This window comes from Muntiacus reevesi, chromosome 3 (assembly GCF_963930625.1).
Source record: "Muntiacus reevesi chromosome 3, mMunRee1.1, whole genome shotgun sequence".
Lineage (NCBI taxonomy): Eukaryota > Metazoa > Chordata > Mammalia > Artiodactyla > Cervidae > Muntiacus > Muntiacus reevesi.
The window spans coordinates 236,136,094-236,156,360 of NC_089251.1; the positions used below are offsets into that span (position 1 = coordinate 236,136,094).

General features: G+C 39.5%; 1 protein-coding gene across 3 annotated transcripts in view; it reads left to right on the forward strand.

The window, feature by feature from the left end:
* The window catches only part of SLC4A10 (solute carrier family 4 member 10), a 225,745-nt gene that overhangs the window by 152,466 nt on the left and 53,012 nt on the right, over nt 1-20,267 (forward strand). The gene's annotated exons all lie outside the window — the stretch shown is intronic.

A 20,267-nucleotide genomic window follows, 5' to 3' on the forward strand; every position in this document is an offset into this window, starting at 1 on the left:
ATGAGTCAGAACTAGTAGTTTGCTTGGTTTTTGTTGCTTCAGTGGGGTAAGTTAACAGATGAGTTGACTAATTTAGTGATTTTGTAAAATATGTACATAAATAACCTGAAATGTCCATGGATGAGCTGTTTACTAGTATCTTGTTAGCATCTTGCTGTTGTTCAGTCGCTAAGTCATGCCCAACTCTTTGTGACCCCATGAACTGCAACACGCCAAACTTCCCTGTCCTCTGATTTAGTGATATAAATAGGATCAAATGGCTAACTAATAAATGTTTTCGTTCCCAACTTTCTTTCAAATACAATTATGTTATATATATATGTATATTTATGTTAGATGTATGTTTAATGAATACATTTACTATAATGCTAGTTCTCTCTTACTGTATTCTCCTGTAAGACATTTGGCATATTTTCTTTATTTTGGATTTTAGTTTTCTTTTGTCATCAATAAATTTGTCAAGTTTTCTGAATATAAAAGTATTTTCCCCATTAAGTTCCTATGATATTAGGCTGGTTTTTTTTTTTTTTTTTTTTTTTGAGGCAAAGTAACAGAAATTCGTTTGGAGGAATTTCCAGTCATAGAAATACACTACCCCTTACTAGTGAACTGCCTTAAAGACAGATGTTGGCAAGTTCATATATGTATGAGCAGGACAGCTGCAAGACATTTGTATACCTCGAGTCTTGCTTTTTCACCTAATCTAATCCTAGTACAACTATAAAATTGGAGCAAGAGATTTAAGACAAGACATTTGTAGACACCATGGATAATTTTTGGAAGCTACCATAAGTGTAATCTCTAAGCCTCCATTTAGAGGAGGATTCACAATCAGTGTGGATAATTTTTCTTTCTTTTACTATTTTTTTTTCAGGGCTTCCCTGATGGCTCAGCAGGTAAAGAATCTGCCTGCAATGCAAGAGATATAAGAGACGCGGGTTTGATCCCTGGGTTGGGAAGATCCCCTGGAGAAGGAAATGGCAACCCACTCCAGTATTCTTGCCTGAAAAATCCCATAGACAGAGGAGCCTGGTGGGCTACATTCCAATGGGACAAAGAGTCAAACACAACTAAATACACATTTTTTTTTAAACATGTAGTCATATTACTTCACACTATGGACATGCTACTTGGAGCTCTATTGTTAATTTTTTTGTTACCAGGCCAGTGTCTGGGTATCTTAATTAAGAGTGGAAAAGTTTTTCATATTAGAATTTGTGCTTGGATCTCAATCTGGGACCCAGAAATCATGTCTTGGGTAACATGGGTTAGGCATTTGTAGTAGCTCACCTGATCTGACTCCTATACTTCCCTTGGAGAATGCCAGATGAAGGACCTTTCCTACCACAATTCCCTGCTATGTCCACTGACTCTTCTTGCAAGACCTCTCTGTGACCTGAGTACTTTCCTTTAATGTCATTTCTTGAGAGCCTGAGCTGCAATTAATCTATGTATGCCTAGATCTGATCCCTTCAGCTAATGATTTAAGTACTGTAAGCAAGGGCTGCATAACCAACATACATTACAAAAACCACAGCAACAATGGGGTAAAAAAATCTTTCAGAAAATCCTTCAAAGGCTTCCCATGGTTCTCATTTTAGCATTCAGAGTACTTACTAGGATCTTCAATGCTCAATTCATACAGTCTGGGTCTTGTTTATGTCACATTCCCGCCCCTCATCTCTTCCTGACTACCCTTCTGTTTCAGCTATGATAACCTTCCTGTGCACGTCTGCTCCTAACTCAGGCTTTTTGCTCTCTCTAGTCCACCACCCCCAGTGCCCCCACCCCCACCACCGTGTCCACACCATTTCTTACTAAATTTTGTTATTTAAGATCTCAACTTAAACCTTGTTTTTTAAGGTTTTCTTTGAGTATCCAGACTCAAAATGTGGCTCTCCTTTTATTTACCTTTTTAGCAACCTAGACCTCTTCATAGTATATTTCGCAAATGTATTTATACAATTATAATTGACTGTGTTCTATTTCTCCTCTTCATTTAAAAAAAAAAAAAAAAAAACACTAGGATCATGTCTCTTGTTTAATACTACACTTAGCCTGGTGTCTTAGAATGGGCTTCCCAGTGGCTCAACTGGTAAAGAATCCACCCGCAATGTGGGAGACCTGGGTTCAATCCCTGAATTGGGAAGATCCCCTGGAGAAGGGACCGGCTTCCCACTCCAGTATTCTGGCCTGGAGAATTCCATGGACTATCTAGTCCATGGGGCCGCAAAGAGCCGGACATGACTGAGCAACTTTCACTTAGCATGGTGTCTTGCGTGATACTCATTACCTTTTTATTGAATTAAGTATTGTGAATAATGCCTCATGATTGTACTTTCTATGAACCCTTTTTTCTGTTATCACACATATAGAACAAAACATATTATAACCTCGGTTCCCCTGAAAGTATAGCCTAAGTCAGAGGCTTCCTTGAAGGTTAATTGATCTTAAGGAGCAGGGGTGAAGAACAGTAAGAGTGTGACTGCTATGGACTGAATTATGTCCCTTCAGAATTCATATTTTGAAGCCCTAACTCCCAGTGACTGTGTTTGGAGACAGTGTCTCAGAAAGTAATCAAGATTAAATAAGGTGATAAGAGTGGGGCCCAAATCTGATCAGTTGTGTGCTTGTAAGGAGGGGGGAAGTGCTCTTATCTCTCTCTGCCATGTAAGGACACAGGGAGAAAATGGTCTTCTGCAAGCCAGAAGGGTGTCTTCAGAAGAACTCAACCATGCTGGCACCCTGGTCTTGGACTTGAAGCCTCCAGGTCTGTAAGGAAATATATTTATATTGTTTAAACCACTCAGACTATGGCATTTTGTTATGGCAGCCTGAGTAGGCTAATACAATGACATAGGGAAAGAGATAAAGCCAATAAGAAATTGTGTTACTGCATTGGTTAAAAGTATAGGTGAGTGATGCTTGATTTGAAGACATGAAATTCAGCTCACAACTGTTTGCCCTGGGGATGAAAAGGGGAAGCATATATATCTATCAGCCTTTGTAGCCCATTGGTTAAGGATGGCAGAAGTATAAGAGCAGGAAGTAAGATATGTGATGCAACCTGAAGAAAGGCATCAAAGCATTGCATTTGAAAGTGAGCTGTTGAAACCCATAAAGAATTGATCACTGCGGCAGAAGCTGGAAGAGGAGGTGTGGCTGATAGGATTTGAAGTGGTATACAAACTATCTGATACATAGACCACCACAAAAGTATCCTGTATTCAATATCCACAAGTAATTTATGTTTTTAGTATTTCTACAATGCTTTTCTACATGGAAAAATAAGTGAGGCAGTTTTTATAAACTAAAATTGATAAAAAATTGGATTGCAAGTAAATGCTAACTCTGACATTATTGTAGTGATTCTTACAAATAAAATCTCGAAACATAATTTTTCAAAGTGTCAAAAGAAATGTTAATGACAATTTAAGCATTGTTTATCTCAGAATTTAAACAGAGGGATATGTTATTGACCAGAGAGCAAATTTAACATGTTTCTTTATCACAGAAGCAGTAAGCTTTGAATTACAGTGAAAACGGCTTTGAGAAATAACCTGTTTTAAAAGCTACCAGGGACAGATACTGATAAATATAATAACTTTTTAACATTAGTTGATTTTCAAAATAATTATAAGTTGAAAACAATCCAAATAGCTTAAGAATATAATTCTGATCAATCTGAGTATGACTTAAGAGAAATACTGGAATGGTTTCCCCATGATTGCAAAACTTTTGAATATTTTAAAGAGAGAAAAAAAGATAAAACTAAATACAAGAGGGAACTCAAAATAATTTGTATACATTGAAATAAGACAGTAAATTTGGAGCTTTCACAAGGGGAACCAAATATTTTTTCAGATACATTTTATTGTTATCAAAATAATCCATATACACCCTGAAAAAAAATAGTAAAGAAAGATTATAATCACAGCACCAGCTGACTGAAAGACAACACTTTTAACCTAGATTTGTGTTTATTTTTGGTGATACCTAAATCGAAAAAGCAAGAGGGTTCCAGAAAAACATTTATTTCTGCTTTATTGACTATGCCAAAGCCTTTGACTGTGTGGATCACAATAAACTGTGGAAAATTCTGAAAGAGATGGGAATATCAGACCACCTGATCTGCCTCTTGAGAAACCTATATGCAGGTCAGGAAGCAACAGTTAGAACTGGACATAGAACAACAGACTGGTTCCAAATAAGAAAAGTAGTACATCAAGGCTGTATACTGTCATCCTGCTTATTTAACTTATATGCAGTGTACATCATGAGAAACGCTGGGCTGGAAGAAGCACAAGCTGGAATCAAGATTGCTGGGAGAAATATCAATAACCTCAGATATGCAGATGACACTACCCTTATGGCAGAAAGTGTAGAGGAACTAAAAAGCCTCTTGATGAAAGTGAAAGAGGAGAGTGAAAAAGCTGGCTTAAAGCTCAATATTCAGAAAACTAATTTCATGGCATCTGGTCCCATCACTTCATGGGAAATAGATGGGGAAACAGTGGAAGCAGTGTAAGACTTTATTTTTGGGGACTCCAGAATCACTGCAGATGGTGATTGCAGCATTGAAATTAAAAGATGCTTACTCCTTGGAAGGAAAGTTATGACCAACCTAGATAGGATATTAAAAAGCAGAGACATTACTTTGCCAACAAAGGTCCATCTAGTCAAGGCTATGGTTTTTCCAGTGGTCATGTATGGATGTGAGAGTTGGACTGTGAAGAAAGCTGAGCGCCGAAAAATTTATGCTTTTGAAGTGTGGTATTGGAGAAGACTCTTGAGAGTCCCTTGAACTGTAAGGAGATCCAACCAGTCCATCCTGAAGGAGATCAATCCTGGGTGTTCATTGGAAGGACTGATGCTGAAGCTGAAACTCCAGTACTTTGGCCACCTGATGTGAAGAGTTGACTCATTGGAAAAGACCCTGATGCTGGGAGGGATTGGGGGCAGGAGGAGAAGGGGATGACAGAGGATGAGATGGTTGGACGGCATCACCGACTCGATGGACACGAGTTTGAGTAAACTCTGGGAGTTTCTGATAGACAGGGAGGCCTGGCGTGCTGCGATTCATGGGGTCTCAAAAAGAGTCGGACAAGACTGAGCGACTGAACTGAACTGAAATTTCTCTAAATAATATGCTTATATTACTATTTCTTTATTTACCAATATTAAATGTGACTAATTTACTTTTGCTGTTATGAATATGGATTTACTTCCCTTTCTACTCCCACCTCCAGCCTTTCTTGTTGCTCTGTCTCTCCTTCCAAAATAATTCTATCATATCTTAAGTTCCATCATTCCCATAACCTTTATAACCATAAATAAACAAGTAACCACAGGTAACATAAATTTCTATTTCTGTCTCCACAGGTTGTAGATAATTCTCTTTACTTTCTCCTTTGTATTGACTTAAATAAACTGCAAGTTATTTCTCTAGCAAAAATGGGTTTATTCAGGATCAGCAAAGAATTGCAGTTTAGGATCTGAAACCATAGCAAGTTGTGTAAAGGACCCATGAAAAAATGGAGAGAACTCTTTTTTAGAGTGGAAAGGAAATTGGGAAGGCCATAGTAACCCAATAGCCCATGGCTTTCCATTGGCCAAGTTCTGAAGTCTCTCATTGGATGAATTCTTGCCTAGAAAGAAAAACAAACCTTTTCTTCTCCCTGTTGGGTTCTGCTATTGTGATAGTACATGAGAGCTTCACCTTCTGGTCTCCTGACTATTTTGTTGAGGTTTCTGTTTATCAGTTTTTTATATTTTCTCCTTTTGATCACATCTTCCTCTGAAAATACTGCTGCTTAAGAATCAGGTTTTCTGCACTGTTTGATATAATTCACGCAAGATCCTCTATGACCCACCATCTAGAGTAATGGAAATAAAAGCAAAAATAAACAAGTGGGATCTAATTAAACTTAATTAACAGAAAATAATCAATAGAAAATTAGATTAAAGATTTACTGAGCATGGCCCCGCCCATCAGAGCAAGACCCAGTTTCCTCCTAAGTCAGTGTCTCCCATCAGGAAGCTTCCATAAGCCTCTTATCCTTCTCCATCAGAGGGCAGACAGACTGAAAACCACAGTCACAGAATACTAACCAATCAGATCACATGGACCACAGCCATGTCTAACTCAATGAAACTATGAGCCATGCCATGTAGGGCCACCCAAGATTGATGGGTCATGGTGGAGAGTTCTGACAAAATATGGTCCGATGGAGAAGGAAATGGCAAACCACTTCAGTATTCTTGCCTTGAGAACCCCATGAACAGTATGAAAAGGCAAAAAGATAGGATGCTAAAAGATGAACTTCCCAGGTCGGTAGGTGCCCAATTCGCTACTGGAGATCAGTGGAGAAATAACTCCAGAAATGATGAAGAGATGGAGCCAAAGCAAAGAGATGGAAGCAAAGACCAATGGTGTAAAGAAATTGCATAGGAACCTGAAATGTTAAGTCCATGAATCAAGACAAATTAGAAGTGGTCAAACAAGAGATGGCAAGAGTAAACATCAACATTTTAGGAATCAGCAAACTAAAGTAGACTGAAATGGGTGAATTTAATTCAGATGACCATTTTGTCTACTACTGTGGGCAGGAATCCCTTAGAAGAAATGGAGTAGCCATCACAGTCAACCAAAGAGTCCAAAATGCAGTACTTGGATGCAATCTCAAAAACAACAGAATGATCTCTGTTTTTTTCCAAGGCAAACCATTCAGTATGACGGTAATCCAAGTCTATGCCCCAACCAGTAATGCTGAAGAAGCTGAAGTTGAACGCTTCTATGAGGACCTACAAGACCTTCTAGAACTAACACCCAAAAAAGATATCCTTTTCATTAGAGGGGACTGGAATGCAAAAAGTAGGAAGTCAAGAAACACCTGGCGTAACAGGCAAATTTGGCCTTGGAGTACGGAATGAAGCAGGAAAAAAGCTAATTGAGTTTTCCCAAGAGAATGCACTGATCATACGAAACACCATCATCCAACAACACAAGAAAAGACTCTACACGTGGACATCACCAGATTGTCAATACCAAATTCAGATTGATTATATTCTTTTCAGCCAAAGATGGAGAAGCTCTATACAGTCAACAAAAACAAGACTGGGAGCTGCTGTGGCTCAGATCATGAATTCCTTATTGTAAAATTCAGACTTAAATTTCAAAAGTAGGGAAAACCACTAGACCATTCAGGTATGACCAATCAAATCCCTTATGATTATACAGTGGAAGTGAAAGATAGTTTCAAGGGATTAGATCTGATAGACAGAGTGCCTGAAGAACTATGGACAGAGGTTCGTGACATTGTACAGGAGACAGGAATCAAGACCATCCCCAGGAAAAAGAAATGCAAAAATGCAAAATGGCTGTCTGAGGAGGCCTTACAAATAGCTGTGAAAAGAAGAGAAGTGAAAAGCAAAGGAGAAAAAGAAAGATATACCCATTTGAATGCAGAGTTCCAAAGAAGAGCAAGAAAGATATGAAAGCCTTCCTCAGAGATCAATGCAAAGAATAGAGGAAAACAATAGAATGGGAAAGATAGCGATTTCTTCAAGAAAATTAGAGATACCAAGGGAACATTCATGCAAAGATGGACTCAATAAAGGACAGAAATGGTATGAACCTAACAGAAGCAGAAGATATTAAGAAGAGGTGGCAAGAATACACGGAAGGACTATACAAAATAGATCTTTCCAACCCAGATAATCACAATGCTATGATCACTCACCTAGAGCCAGACATCCTGGAATGCGAAGAAAGCTGAGTGCCGAAGAATTGATGCTTTTGAACTGTGGTATTGGAGAAGACTCTTGAGGGTCCCTTGGAGTGCAAGGATCTCCAGCCAGTCCATCCTAAAGGAAATCAGTTCTGAATATTCATTGGAAGGACTGATGCTGAACCTGAAACTTTAATACTTTGGCCACCTGATGCGAAGAACTGACTGGTTGGAAAAGACCCTGATGCTGGTAAAGATTGAAAGTGGGAGAATAAGGGGATGACAGAGGGTGAGATGGTTGGATGGTATTACCGACCTAATGGACTTGAGTTTGAGTAAACTGTGAGAGTTAGTGATGGACAGGGATGCCTGGCATGCTGTAGTCCTTGGGGTCACAAAGAGTTGGACATGATTGAACAACTGAACTAAACTGAATTAAACTTAGTAAAGCTTTTGTACAGCAAAGGAAACTATAAACAAGGTGAAAAGACAAACCTCAGAATGGGATAAAATAATAACAAATGAAACAACTGACAAAGGATTAATCTCCAAAATATAAAAGCAGCTCCTGTAGCTCAGTACTAATAAAACAACTCAATCAAAAAGTGAGCAAAAGACCTAGACAGACATTTCTCGAAAGAAGACATACAGATGGCAACAAACACATGAAAAGATGCTGAGCATTGCCCATTATTAGAGAAATGCAAATCAAAACTACAATGAAGTGTCACCTCACATCAGTCAGAATGGTCATCATCAACAAGTCTACAAACAATAAATGCTGGAGAGGGTGTGGAGAAAAGGGAACACTCTTGCACCGTTGGTGGGAATGTAAATTGATACAGCCACCATAAAGAACCATATGGAGATTCGTTAAAGAATTAGAAATAAAACTACCATATGACCCAGCAATCCCACTACTGGGCATATACTCTGAAAAAACCAGAATTAAAAAAGACACACGTACCCAATGTTCATTGCAGCACTATTTACAATAGCCAGGAAATGGAAGCAACCTAGATATCCATCAACAGATGAATAGAAGAAGTTGTGGTACATATATACAATGGCATATTACTCAGTCACACAAAGGAATGCATTTGAGTCAGTGTCACTCAGTCGTGTCCGACTCTTTGCGACCCCACAGACTGACTATAGCCCACCAGGCTCCTCTGTCCATGGGATTTTCCCGACAAGAATACTGGAGTGGGTTGCCATTTCCTTCTCCAGCCTATTATACAGAGTGAAGTAAATCAGAAAGTAAAAAACAGATGTTGTGTATCAGCACATATATATGAAATCTGGAAAGGTAGTACTAGTGAACCTATTTGCAGGGCAGCAGTGGAGACACAGACACAGAGAGCAGACTCGTGGACACAGTCGGGGAAGGAGAGGGTGGGACGAATTGAGAGAATAGCGTGGAAACGTACATTACCATATGTAAAATAGATAGCCAGTGGGAATTTGATGTATGATGCAGGGAGTTCAAGCCCATACTCTGTGACAACCTAGAGGGTGGGAAGGTGGGAATTGGGAGGGAGGTTCAAGAGGTGCAGGGCATATGTACACATATGGTTGATTCATGTTGGTATATGGCAGAAACCAACACAATATTGTAAAACAATTATCCCCCAATTAAAAATAAATAAATTTGTTAAAAAAGAGGTTTTCTGGTTTCACCAGTTTTTTGTCCTTCAGTACAAGGAAGGACCTTACCTGAGTATAGTGTCCCAGGTTAGAAAGAAAGTGCACAGATTTGAAACCTATTTAGGTCACATTTGAGTAACAAGGAGATCTAGGAAGAACTCTCAGTTACTTTTTATCTAAGTCTATGTTATCAAAATCATAGACATTGGAGATCATCTGAACATATGATATCATCAAAGGTTTGGTTGGTGACAGATATCCAATGGGCCTGGTTTGTATGACTTGGAAAAGATGTCTCATCAGATGTCATCTGCTTCAATTGTGGAAAATCTTTACTTTGAAATCAACAGATAATGTGCAATCCAGTTAGGATTTGTTGCTTTTTAGATGTGTCATGTGAACTCAAGAGTCTGTTCCCTGGAGTTTTGTAGCACAAGGGTCAGTTAGCAACACCTAATAGGAACCTTTCCAGCAAGGTTGAAGAGAGTCCTTCTGGATGTGTTTTTTCCAGTGACAAAATTTCAGATTTCAAGGTCTGATGCTCAAGGTCTTTGTCTCCTGAGAGTGAGCTATGAAAAGATTACTGCACTGAAATATTTTGCATTTTTGGTAGAAGTAATCAGGTCTTTGAAATGTTGGAATATCTCCTTTCATCAGTTTGGAGAAGGAAATGGCAACCCACTCTGGTATTCTTGCCTAGAGAATCCCGTGGACAGAGGAAGCTGGTGGGCTGCTGTCCATACAGAGTTGGACACGACTGAAGCGACTTAGCATGCATTAATGCATTGAAGAAGGAAATGGCAACCCAGTCCAGTATTCTTGCCTGGAGAATCCCAGGAATGGAGGAGCATGGTGGGCTGCTGTCTATGGGGTCTCACAGAGTTGGGCATGACTGAAGCAACTAAGCAGCAGCAGCGACAACTTTTCATCAGTTATGGCCCAAAAGAGGGAAGGAGCCAAGTGCATTGGGCATCCAGAGACTGTCTCAAAGAGTGAGAATTTATGAATTCTAAAAGAGGTGAATCTGAGATTTAAAAAGACCAATAGCAATGCTTTTGGCCAATGTATTTGGAGGAATTTTACAAATTTTGCCAACTGAGTCTTAATAATGCCATTAATGGGCTTCCCAAGTGGCGCTAGTGGTAAAGAGCCTGCCTGCCAATGCAGGAAATATAAGACCGGTGAGTTCAATTCTGGATGGAGACGATCCCCTGGAGGAGGGCATGGCAACCCACTCCAGTATTCCTGCCTGGAGAATCCCATGGACAGAGGAGCCTGGTGGGCTCTAGTCCATAGCGTTGCAAAGAGGTGGACACAACTGAAGCGACTTAGCACACACACACATGATGCCACTCATGCATTCAGCTAAACCAGAGTACTAAGGTGGTATGCACAATAAAAATGTTATAAGACAAGCCAAACAGTTCAGACTTGTTGAAGTACCTAACTAGTAAAATGAGGTCACTGTGAAGTTCAAGAGGAGTTCCCTGAATGAGGATACTCTTTTCCAAAAAAACTTTAACCTCAGAAGAGGCAGTGGCTTGTCTGCAAGAGAAAGCTTCAGTCCAGTGTGAAAACATGCAGACCATGATTAAAACATACTTATATTCATGAGACAGAGGAAATTGTATCACTCCATTTGCCAGACCTCAAATGGTCAATTAAGTGGTTTAAAATGTCCAGGAACAGTACAAACAGGCTTCCCTGGGTTGTATTTCAGACAAGCCAACAAGTAAAGTAGGCACTTTTTGTGGCATTGTTAAAGTTTCCCTACCAATATTAATTCATGAAGGCTATCATTTTGTCAGTAGACCAGAGATTTAATGCATGAACAGTGGTGAGGAGTAGGAATTTTAGAGTCTCCAGGAGGGCTAGGTTGTTATTTGGTGCAAACCAGAGCTTTCTCTTTTTATCAAACCAACAATTCTTGAATTTCTAATCTTGCCTTTCCTTTTCAAGGTCAATTGTTGGGCTTCTCTAGCCAGTTTTTCTAAGTTGTCATTTGGAGAAATATCTCTTTGGACCATGGAAAGGTTTCTCTGCTGTTAGTTCCGTTAAGGGCAGCATTCCTTGTGAACATGTAAGCAAGGCAATTTCCCTTAGCTTTCAGAGAGTCAAGTTTAGAATGACCCAGCATATTGATAATAGCTAAGGACTTCCCTGGTGGCTCAGAGACTTTACTTTCACTTTTACTAGGGCAGATAGCTCCCCTGGTGCTCAGATGGTAAAGAGTCTGCCTGCAATGCAGGAGACCCAGGTTCAGTCCTTGGGTCAGGAAGATCCCCTGGAGATCCCCTGGAGAAGGGAATGGCTACCAACTTTAATATTCTTGCCTGGAGAATTCTATGGACAGAGGAGCCTGACAGCTATAGTCCATGAAGTCACAAAGAGTCAAACATGACTGAGTGACTAATACTTTCACTACTTTTCACAAAGTGGCAAATAAAAGTAACGCATCCAATAATTCTTAATCATAGGGGCCATTTTAAACTTTATTTCCAGTGGAAGTAAGGAAGCCATATTGTTCCATAATATTAAAAAATCATGAAAACATATCTGAAAGCATATGTTACTCTGAAAGCATATCTACTGTCAGTCTAAATACCGACAATTTTGCCCTTGGTTAAAGTACAACCCTGTGTAAGAATGTATAATTCAGCCTTTGGGACCAAAGTACTCAGAGAAAAAGACACTCTCTCAAAAATATTAAAGGCAGTTAGTTGCAATAGCATAGCCAGCACAATATATGCCATTTTTACCTTTAAAATAAGAACCATCAGTGAATCATGAGACGTCAGCTTTACCAAAATGAATTTCCTGTAGATCATCATGAGTAGTCAGAAGGTGATTCATCAGTATTAAGCAGTTGTGAGAGACTTCATCAGTGACAGAGGAGAAAAGAGTATCAGGGTTAAGGTTATTACAACGTAAAAGAGGAGGAGTTAACAAAAGGAGTTCATAGGAGATGAGGAAGCCAATTGAGAAATGTTTGAGTGGATTGAGAATTCAGGAGGGCTTACATTGCATGAGGTACAGAAATTGTCAAAGGGATCCCACAACATTTTTCTCATGGCCTTAACCAACAGGGCAGTGTTAGTAATGGCTCTAAGACAACAGGGTTTGTCTTCTTGCCAGAGGATCTAATTACTTGCTAAAGTACCCAGCACATTGATGGTGGTTGATGGTGGTTCCCGTGTTTAGTTGAGTATGCTAAAGGCATTCCCTTCCTTTTCACATACACAAAGAAAATCTGAGAATAGGGATGCCTGAGGGTAAGTGGGTTTATCAAACTCTCCTTTAAGTATTAGAATATTGTATCATCTTATTCTTCCATAATTGAGTCACTGTGGTTATTTATCAAAAAATATAGACTTTTGGCCATAGGAGAGAAATAAAAATCCAATTTCAGCAATAACCAGCTAGAAAACCTTGCAGTTGGTGCTTAGTTTTGGGTTTGGGGAAATTTAGACACCATGAAGCCTATCCGAATTTAGGTGTAACCCTTGTTCTGATATTAGATGCCCTAAATATCAAACTTGGGTTTGGGAAAACTGCAGTTTTTCCTTGTAAATCTAATGTCCCTTTAGGCTAAAAGCTTTAGCAAATGGATGCTGAGGAGGCTTGAGACAGAGAGCAAAGAAGCAAGTTATCCATATATTACAACAAAGTAGAGCCCCTGGGAACTTTATGTCAACCAGATCAGCCTTCAGAATTTGTGAGAAATAAAAAGGACTCTCAGTAATACTCTAAGGCATTACTGTCCAGGTGAATTGTTTTTCTTTGCAAGTAAAGGCAAAAAGGTATTGGCTAGCTTCATCAACTGGAATACTACAGAGCACCACATTAGTCAACTAGAGTAAAGAATTTATTTCCAATAGGGATGGATGTTAGAAGCATATGAGGGTTAGAAACAACAGGGTGTCAAGGGATAATAATATTGTTTATTGTTTGGACGTCCTAGACAAACCTCCATCCTTTTTACCAAAGGAAGTTACTGTCATAATTTTGTGTGAAACTTGTCTTTTCCTTTGCCCCAACTTTTTTTTTTTTTTTTTTTTTGGTAAATAAATAAAGCTTGGTTCTTACTTAAGGAATAAACTCTCTCAACACCCACGGTACCCCACCCCACAAAAATTAGGAATATCATGGGACCTAATTGACAAGAACAAGGGATAATGCAGTCTTGAGCCTTTTAAGCTTTTATTGTTGTTGTTCAGTAACCCAGTCATGTCCGACTCTTTGCAACCCCATGGACTGCGATATACCAGGCTTCTCTGTCCTTTATTATCTCCCCGAGTTTGCTCAAGCTCATGTCCATTGAGTTGATGCCATCCAAGCATCTCATCCTCTGTCGTCTCCTTCTTCTCCCGCCTTCCCGAACATCAGGGTTTTTTCCATTGAGTCAGTTCTTCTTATTAGGTAGACAAAGCATTGGAGCTTCAGCTTCAGCATCAGTTCTTCCAGTGGATATTCAGGACTGATTTCCTTTAGGATTGACTTGTTTGATCTCCTTGCTGTCCAAGGGACTCTCAAGAGTGTTCTCTAGCACCACAGTTCAAAAGCATCAATTCTTTGGCACTCAGTTTTCTTTATGGGCTTTATAACTTGAAGGATTTCTCTAATTATAGGCTATTGACTAATTCCAGGAAGGACTTTTGAAGGATGTATTTGAATCTTGACGGGAGTTGTGCTATGAATTTTGCCAATATAGTTGGAGATTTTCTCCATGAGGAGGATGGTAGCTGATTCAGTAGGGAGAAATGACCAGTGTTTCCTGAATTTGGCTCTAGCACCATCAGAGAGAGAGCAAGTAAAAAATGTCAAAGAGTCATTTAAGTCATCTTTTTGGCTTCCTAGTGAAGTTCTAGAATTATTTACTCCTTTTGGGAGAAAGAAATTCTGGCATGATAGTTCTATAAGAAGTCTCAGCCTAGCAAGTGCTTAGAGGTGGAAGAACTAAGAAAGGGTGTGTATCTCTCAAAGAGCTTAAACAAAACGAAGTAGCTTCAGAGACAGGAACCTCTTGAGGTTCACTAGAGATGCCCACTATTGGGACTGTTTTAGTACACCAAGACAGAGGCTGCTTCGTTGTAGTGGGATTGAGGACCCAGAGTGTGGTTCTCTTTTCAGTTAGGACTCTGAGAATGTCATCCTCAGTCTGAAGAAAGGTTTCTTTAAATCAGTTAGGAAGAAGATTGGGGAGATCCCCTATAGTTCCTCAGAGTCACATCACTGAGAGGACTTTGGAAAGGCTGGTTAGAGGGCTGAAGGTAAATTTGTAACAATCTCCTTTCCAATATTCTGTTTGCAATACTAGCAGAAACTAGGAGGGTTTTGGTTTCATTTAGGGGATTTAATTTGCTGGAGTTGAAGATTAAGAAGTTTAGCAGTCTTCTTTTTAGGTTACTCATCTAGACCATGAAAGAGCTGGTTTGCCAGATGAAATCTAAAGTGAACACAGTTTCCTATTCCATCTTGGTCCTTCATACTAGAAGGGAAATATCCAGGTTCATCCCACTAATAAATACAGAGTTAAAATCTACCTTGGTGAAATGAACATCTGAAGGAAGACCAGAATTTTCTTTAAAAATAATCGGAAATTGATTGTAATAATAATGAACAGAGTTATTAGGATTTTGTGTATAGGACCGAATTTTGTTTCAATTAATAGACTTTGGAAAAGCCCTAGGAATTGCCCTATGAAGACACCTAGCAATTGCCTGGGCCTGATCATATAAATAGCTTTTCAGGTGGCACTCGTGGTAAAGAACTTGCCTGCCAGTGCAGGAGACATGAGATGCGGGTTCGATCCCTCAGTTGGTAGGATTGTGTGATTAAATGAAATAGTGCATATGATGCACTTAGCATAGTACTGGGCCTATAAAAATAATGTCAGCTTTTGTTATCATTCAACCCCAAGTTCTATAAGACAGGGACTGTATCTATCTTGATTATCACTGTATCCTTTAGGGCCTTAGAAGGAAATTGAGGTTCAACTATCTCAGGCAAAGAGTTAACAAGAAAATAGTTAACCTTTAAATTAACTTTTAAATACTTAAAAGTCCAACACCATCACTTTTCAAATGATGGACATGAAATTTAGAAAATCCAAGTTTCCAGCCCAGGGGCTTCCGAGGTGGCACCAGTGGTAAAGAATCCACCTGCCAATGTAGGAGACCTAAGAGACGGGACTTTGATCCCTAGATTGGGAAGATCCCTGGAGGAGACCATGGCAATACACTCCAGTATTCTTGCCTCAAGAATCCCATGGACAGAGGAGACTAGCAGGCTACAGTCCATAGGGTCACACAAAGTCAGGCACCACTGAAGCAACTTAGCATGATCATATAATGTTAGTGGGCTGCTCTCTGTTTGTAATTCTAGAGACCTTTCAGGATTTTCCCAATTGGCATTTTTCGTCTAATGCTGAGTCTGGTCATCATGACAAGTATATGAACTAGTTGATATTAGTCAGAGAAACCCAGTTGAGAAATTTGACTGAGTATTAAATCCCTGAGCAAATTTGTAAGAATCTTCATTTATTTTAGGGAAATCTTTGGCTATGGCTGGCAGTTCTGCTTTAATCCAGGGAGTAGAAGAAATTAAGCATTTAGCCTCTGGATCCTTAGAACGTTTAATTTTAAGGGACAAGTTAAGAGGAAAGGGGGAGTGTGTTGTTTCAGAGAAAAAGGAAGCTTCATTGAGAGAATTAGTCTGTAGGAACTAAGGTATATAGATTGTGTGTTAGCCACTCAGTCATGTCCAACTCTTTGCAACTCCATGGCCCACCAGGCTCTTCAATTTATGGAATTCTCCAGGCAAGAATACTGGACTGAGTTGCCATTCCCTTCCTCAGGAGATCATTCCCACCCAGGGATGGAACCCAGGTCTCCTACATTGCCAGCAGATTCCTTCCATCTGAGCCATCAAATAGAGGAGCTGTATATAGCATAGCAGGAAAGGAGGAAGATAGCACAAGAGATGAGGCTTGAGATAAAGAAGCCAAGGAAGAAGATCATGAGGCTTAGGAAGCCATTTTATCTTTGTTTGTTTGCCTCAGTAAATCTTCAAATCTTATTATGTGGTGTGGTAATTTTAAGCTCCTGATAACATTTGGAAGACTCAAAGGACTGATTGAAATATGAACTCCACTCAGTTTTGGAAATTTTAGAGCTGTGGTTGTCGAATTCAGCCTAAGAAAAGTTAAGGGGACTTCAAAAATTTCTCATAATGGCCATAGATACTATACCTTGTCTTTGATTGGGTCAATACATTTAGTTAGAAATGTGCCTGAAGAAGAATCATGATTTTAAAATAAAAATTGGCTAGAGTCCCTGTAAGAGGGGTACCCTAAAAATATTTAGATAACTGGGATCCCAAATCTTGGAGGGTTTTCTCTAGAGTAAGAGAATAATTTTCAAGCAGCTCAAGTAACTCAAATAGCTCAGAGAGCGTAAACAGTGCAAATAGCCTACAGGCCTAATACCAGCCAGTTCTAAGGGAACAGTCTGGTCCCAGAGGAGGCAGGCCAAAAGCTGCTCAGCACAGTTCCAATATAACAGCCCCTATTCAAAATGGAATGGGGCCAAAGGCTGAATCGGCATAGCTCCAGTGAAACATCCCATGTTCCAAAAGGAATGGGCCGAAAGCTAGCCAGTTCCAGCTGGAACAGTCTGATTTCAAAATCAGATCAAAGTGCCAAATGAATACTCACATACAGAACAAGGCCTTAACCAGAAAGGAAGGAACCTTAAAATAGATACTGAGTAAAACCTGGAGAGCTTCAAAATGCAAAGTAGATGGAAGCTCAGATCCAGGAGAAAGACCCACCCTCAAACTCCAGGGTTGGTGAGAAAAGCAGTGAGAAGCAATAGGCTCAGTGTTGGTGCCACACCTGTTGGCTTACCAGCTTCAGAGCTCTTGGGGGCTTTCTGGGGATCTTCTTAAGGGCCATTAAATTGTTGACCTACAGCAAATAGACTACCAGTTATTTCTCTAGCAAAATAAAAAAAGAATTTATTCAGGACCTGTGAAGAATTTCAATTTGGGATCTGCAACCATAGCAACATGTAAGTTCCCTGCAAAAATGCAAAGGAAAACTCTTCTAAAGGGGGAAACGAAGCTGGGAGGGCCATAGTGACCAAACAGTCCATGGCATTTCATTGGCTGAATTGGATGAACTCCTCCCAGAGAAGAAGAGAAAATGTTTCTTCTTATTATTGGGGTCTGCTGTTGTATCAGGGTGTGAGGCTCCTCTATCTGGTCTCCCAAGGCTATTTAATTGAGGTTGCTGTTTATTAATTTTTTACACTTATATAAATCTATCTTTCCTTTCAATTCTCTGTTCCTCCTCCTATCTCCCTACCTCTTATTCTATTGTAGTGGTCTTTTATTTTGTAACCAAAGTTAAGTGTTAAGTAACTTGCCTAATCTCACATGCTAGCAAATAAAAGGTCAAAATTCTTCAAGTGAGGCTTCAATAGTAACTGAACCGAGAACTTCCAGATGTTCAAGCTGGATTTAGAAAAGGCAGAGGAACTAGAGATCAAATTGCCAACATCCACTGGATCATTGAAAAAGCAAGATTGTTCCAGAAAAACATCTATTCTGCTTAATTGACTATACCAAAGCCTTTAATTGTGTGGATCACAACAAACTGTGGAAAATTTTTCAAGAGATGGGAGTACCAGACCACCTTACCTGCCTCCTGAGAAATCTGTATGCAGGTCATGAAGCACCAATCAGAACTGGACATGGAACAGCGGACTGGTTCCAAATTGCAAAAGGAGTACGTCAAGGCTGTATATTGTCACCCTGCTTATTTAACTTATATGCAGAGTACATCATAAGAAATGCCAGGCTGGTGAAGCACAAACTGGAATCAAGACTGCTGGGAGAAATATCAATAATCTCAGGTATGAAGTTGACACCACCCTTATGGCAGAAAGCAAAGGAACTGAAGAACCTCTTGATGAAAGTGAAAGAGGAGAGTGAAAAACCTGGCTTAAAACTCAACATTCAAAAAACGAATATCATAGCATTGGGTCCCATCACTTCATGGCAAATAGATGGGGAAACAATGGAAACTGAGAGACTGTATTTTCTTGAGCTACAAAATCACTGCAGATGGTGACTACAGCCATGAAATTAAAAGATGCTTGCTCCTTGGAAGAAAAGCTATGATGACCTTAGATAGCATATTAAAAAGCAGAGACATTACTTTACCAACAAAGGTCCATCTAGTCAAAGCTATGGTTTTTCCAGTAGTCATGTATGGATGTGAGAGTTGGACCATAAAGAAAGCTGAGTGCCGAAGAATTGATGCTTTTGAACTGTGGTGTTGGAGAAGACTCTTGAGAGTCCCTTGAACTGCAAGGAAATCCAACCAGTTCATCCTAAAGGAAATCAGTCCTGAATATTCATTGGAAGGACTGATGCTGAAGCTGAAGCTCCAATAATTTTTTGGCCACCTGATGCGAAGAACAGACTCATTTGAAAAGACCCCTGATGCTGGGAAAGATTGAAGGTGGGAGCAGAAGGGGACGACAGAGGATGAGATGGTTGGATGGCATCACCGACTCAATGGACATGAGTTTGAGCAAGCTCCGGCAGTTGGTGATGGACAGGGAGGCCTGGCGTGCTGCAGTCCATGGGGTCACAAAGAGTTGGAGACGACTGAGCAACTGAACTGCACTGAGTTTGTGTGAAGATTGGTTCTAAAATGTTTTTTTCAACCCACATTTTAAAAAACCTTTACATAGTTACATCAATGTAATTATTTCTCACTCTAGTCAAGAAGTGTGCTTAGGTTACATTTTCTTCTCTATGGTTCTAGTATTGTGACTCCTTTGGCATTCAGAAAACAATGTTCTTTCAGAATGGTATCATAAGGAACTCTAAGGACCCTCTAAGTACTGGTGAAACAACTGTACTGGTAAAAAATCGTTTTAGGAAGCAATAATACAAATTGTTTTAAGGGCATAAATCAGTTTTATGTGGAATCTTAAAAAAAAAAAAAAAAAAGTGAACATTTCCAAAGCAGAAACTGGCTCACAGACTTTGAAAACAAACTTAGGGTTACCAATGAAGAAAGTTGAGAGAGATAAATTAGGAGTTTGGAATCAACTCATACACACTACTGTGTATAACATAATCAACAAGAGCCTACTTATAACATAGGGAACTGTACTCAGTACAGTATTCTATAATAACCCATATGGGAAAAGGATCTGAAAAGGAATGGATATATGTATATGTATAAGTAAATCACTTTGCTATACACCTAAAGCTAACACAACACTGTAAATCAACTCCACTCACATATAAAATAAAATTTTAACTAAATTTTTAAAATATTGGAAGTTTTGTTAAGAAGCAATTAAGAGAAGGTAGGTAACTTTATGACAGACAGACCAAACAACAGGGCAGTTACTATACCAGGGGAAGAGAGACAGCTAAGGAAAGTCCTCTTGGGGTCAGAAAAAACTCAAACAATGACTCAGTTGCAAGAAGCTAGAGTTTAATTGCATCATGACACCAGAGCGTTTTATGCCCTAGGTTTCTTAGCCTCCAATTAAAATCAATAAATTAATTTTTAAAAAATATTGATAAAAAAACAAACAAAACAATAGAGCAATCACCCAGCAGTTAATGGAGCCTAATAACTGAATGTATGTGGTAATCCCTACAGCAAGTCCTAAGAAAATATGTATCAGTTTGGTTCAGTTCAGTTGCTCAGTCATGTCCGACTCTTTATGACCCCGTGAACCGCAGCACACCAGGCCTCCCTGTCCATCACCACCTCCCAGAGTCCACCCAAACCCATGTCCATCGAGTCGATGATGCCATCCAACCATCTCATCCTCTGTCATCCCGTCCTCCTCCTGCCCT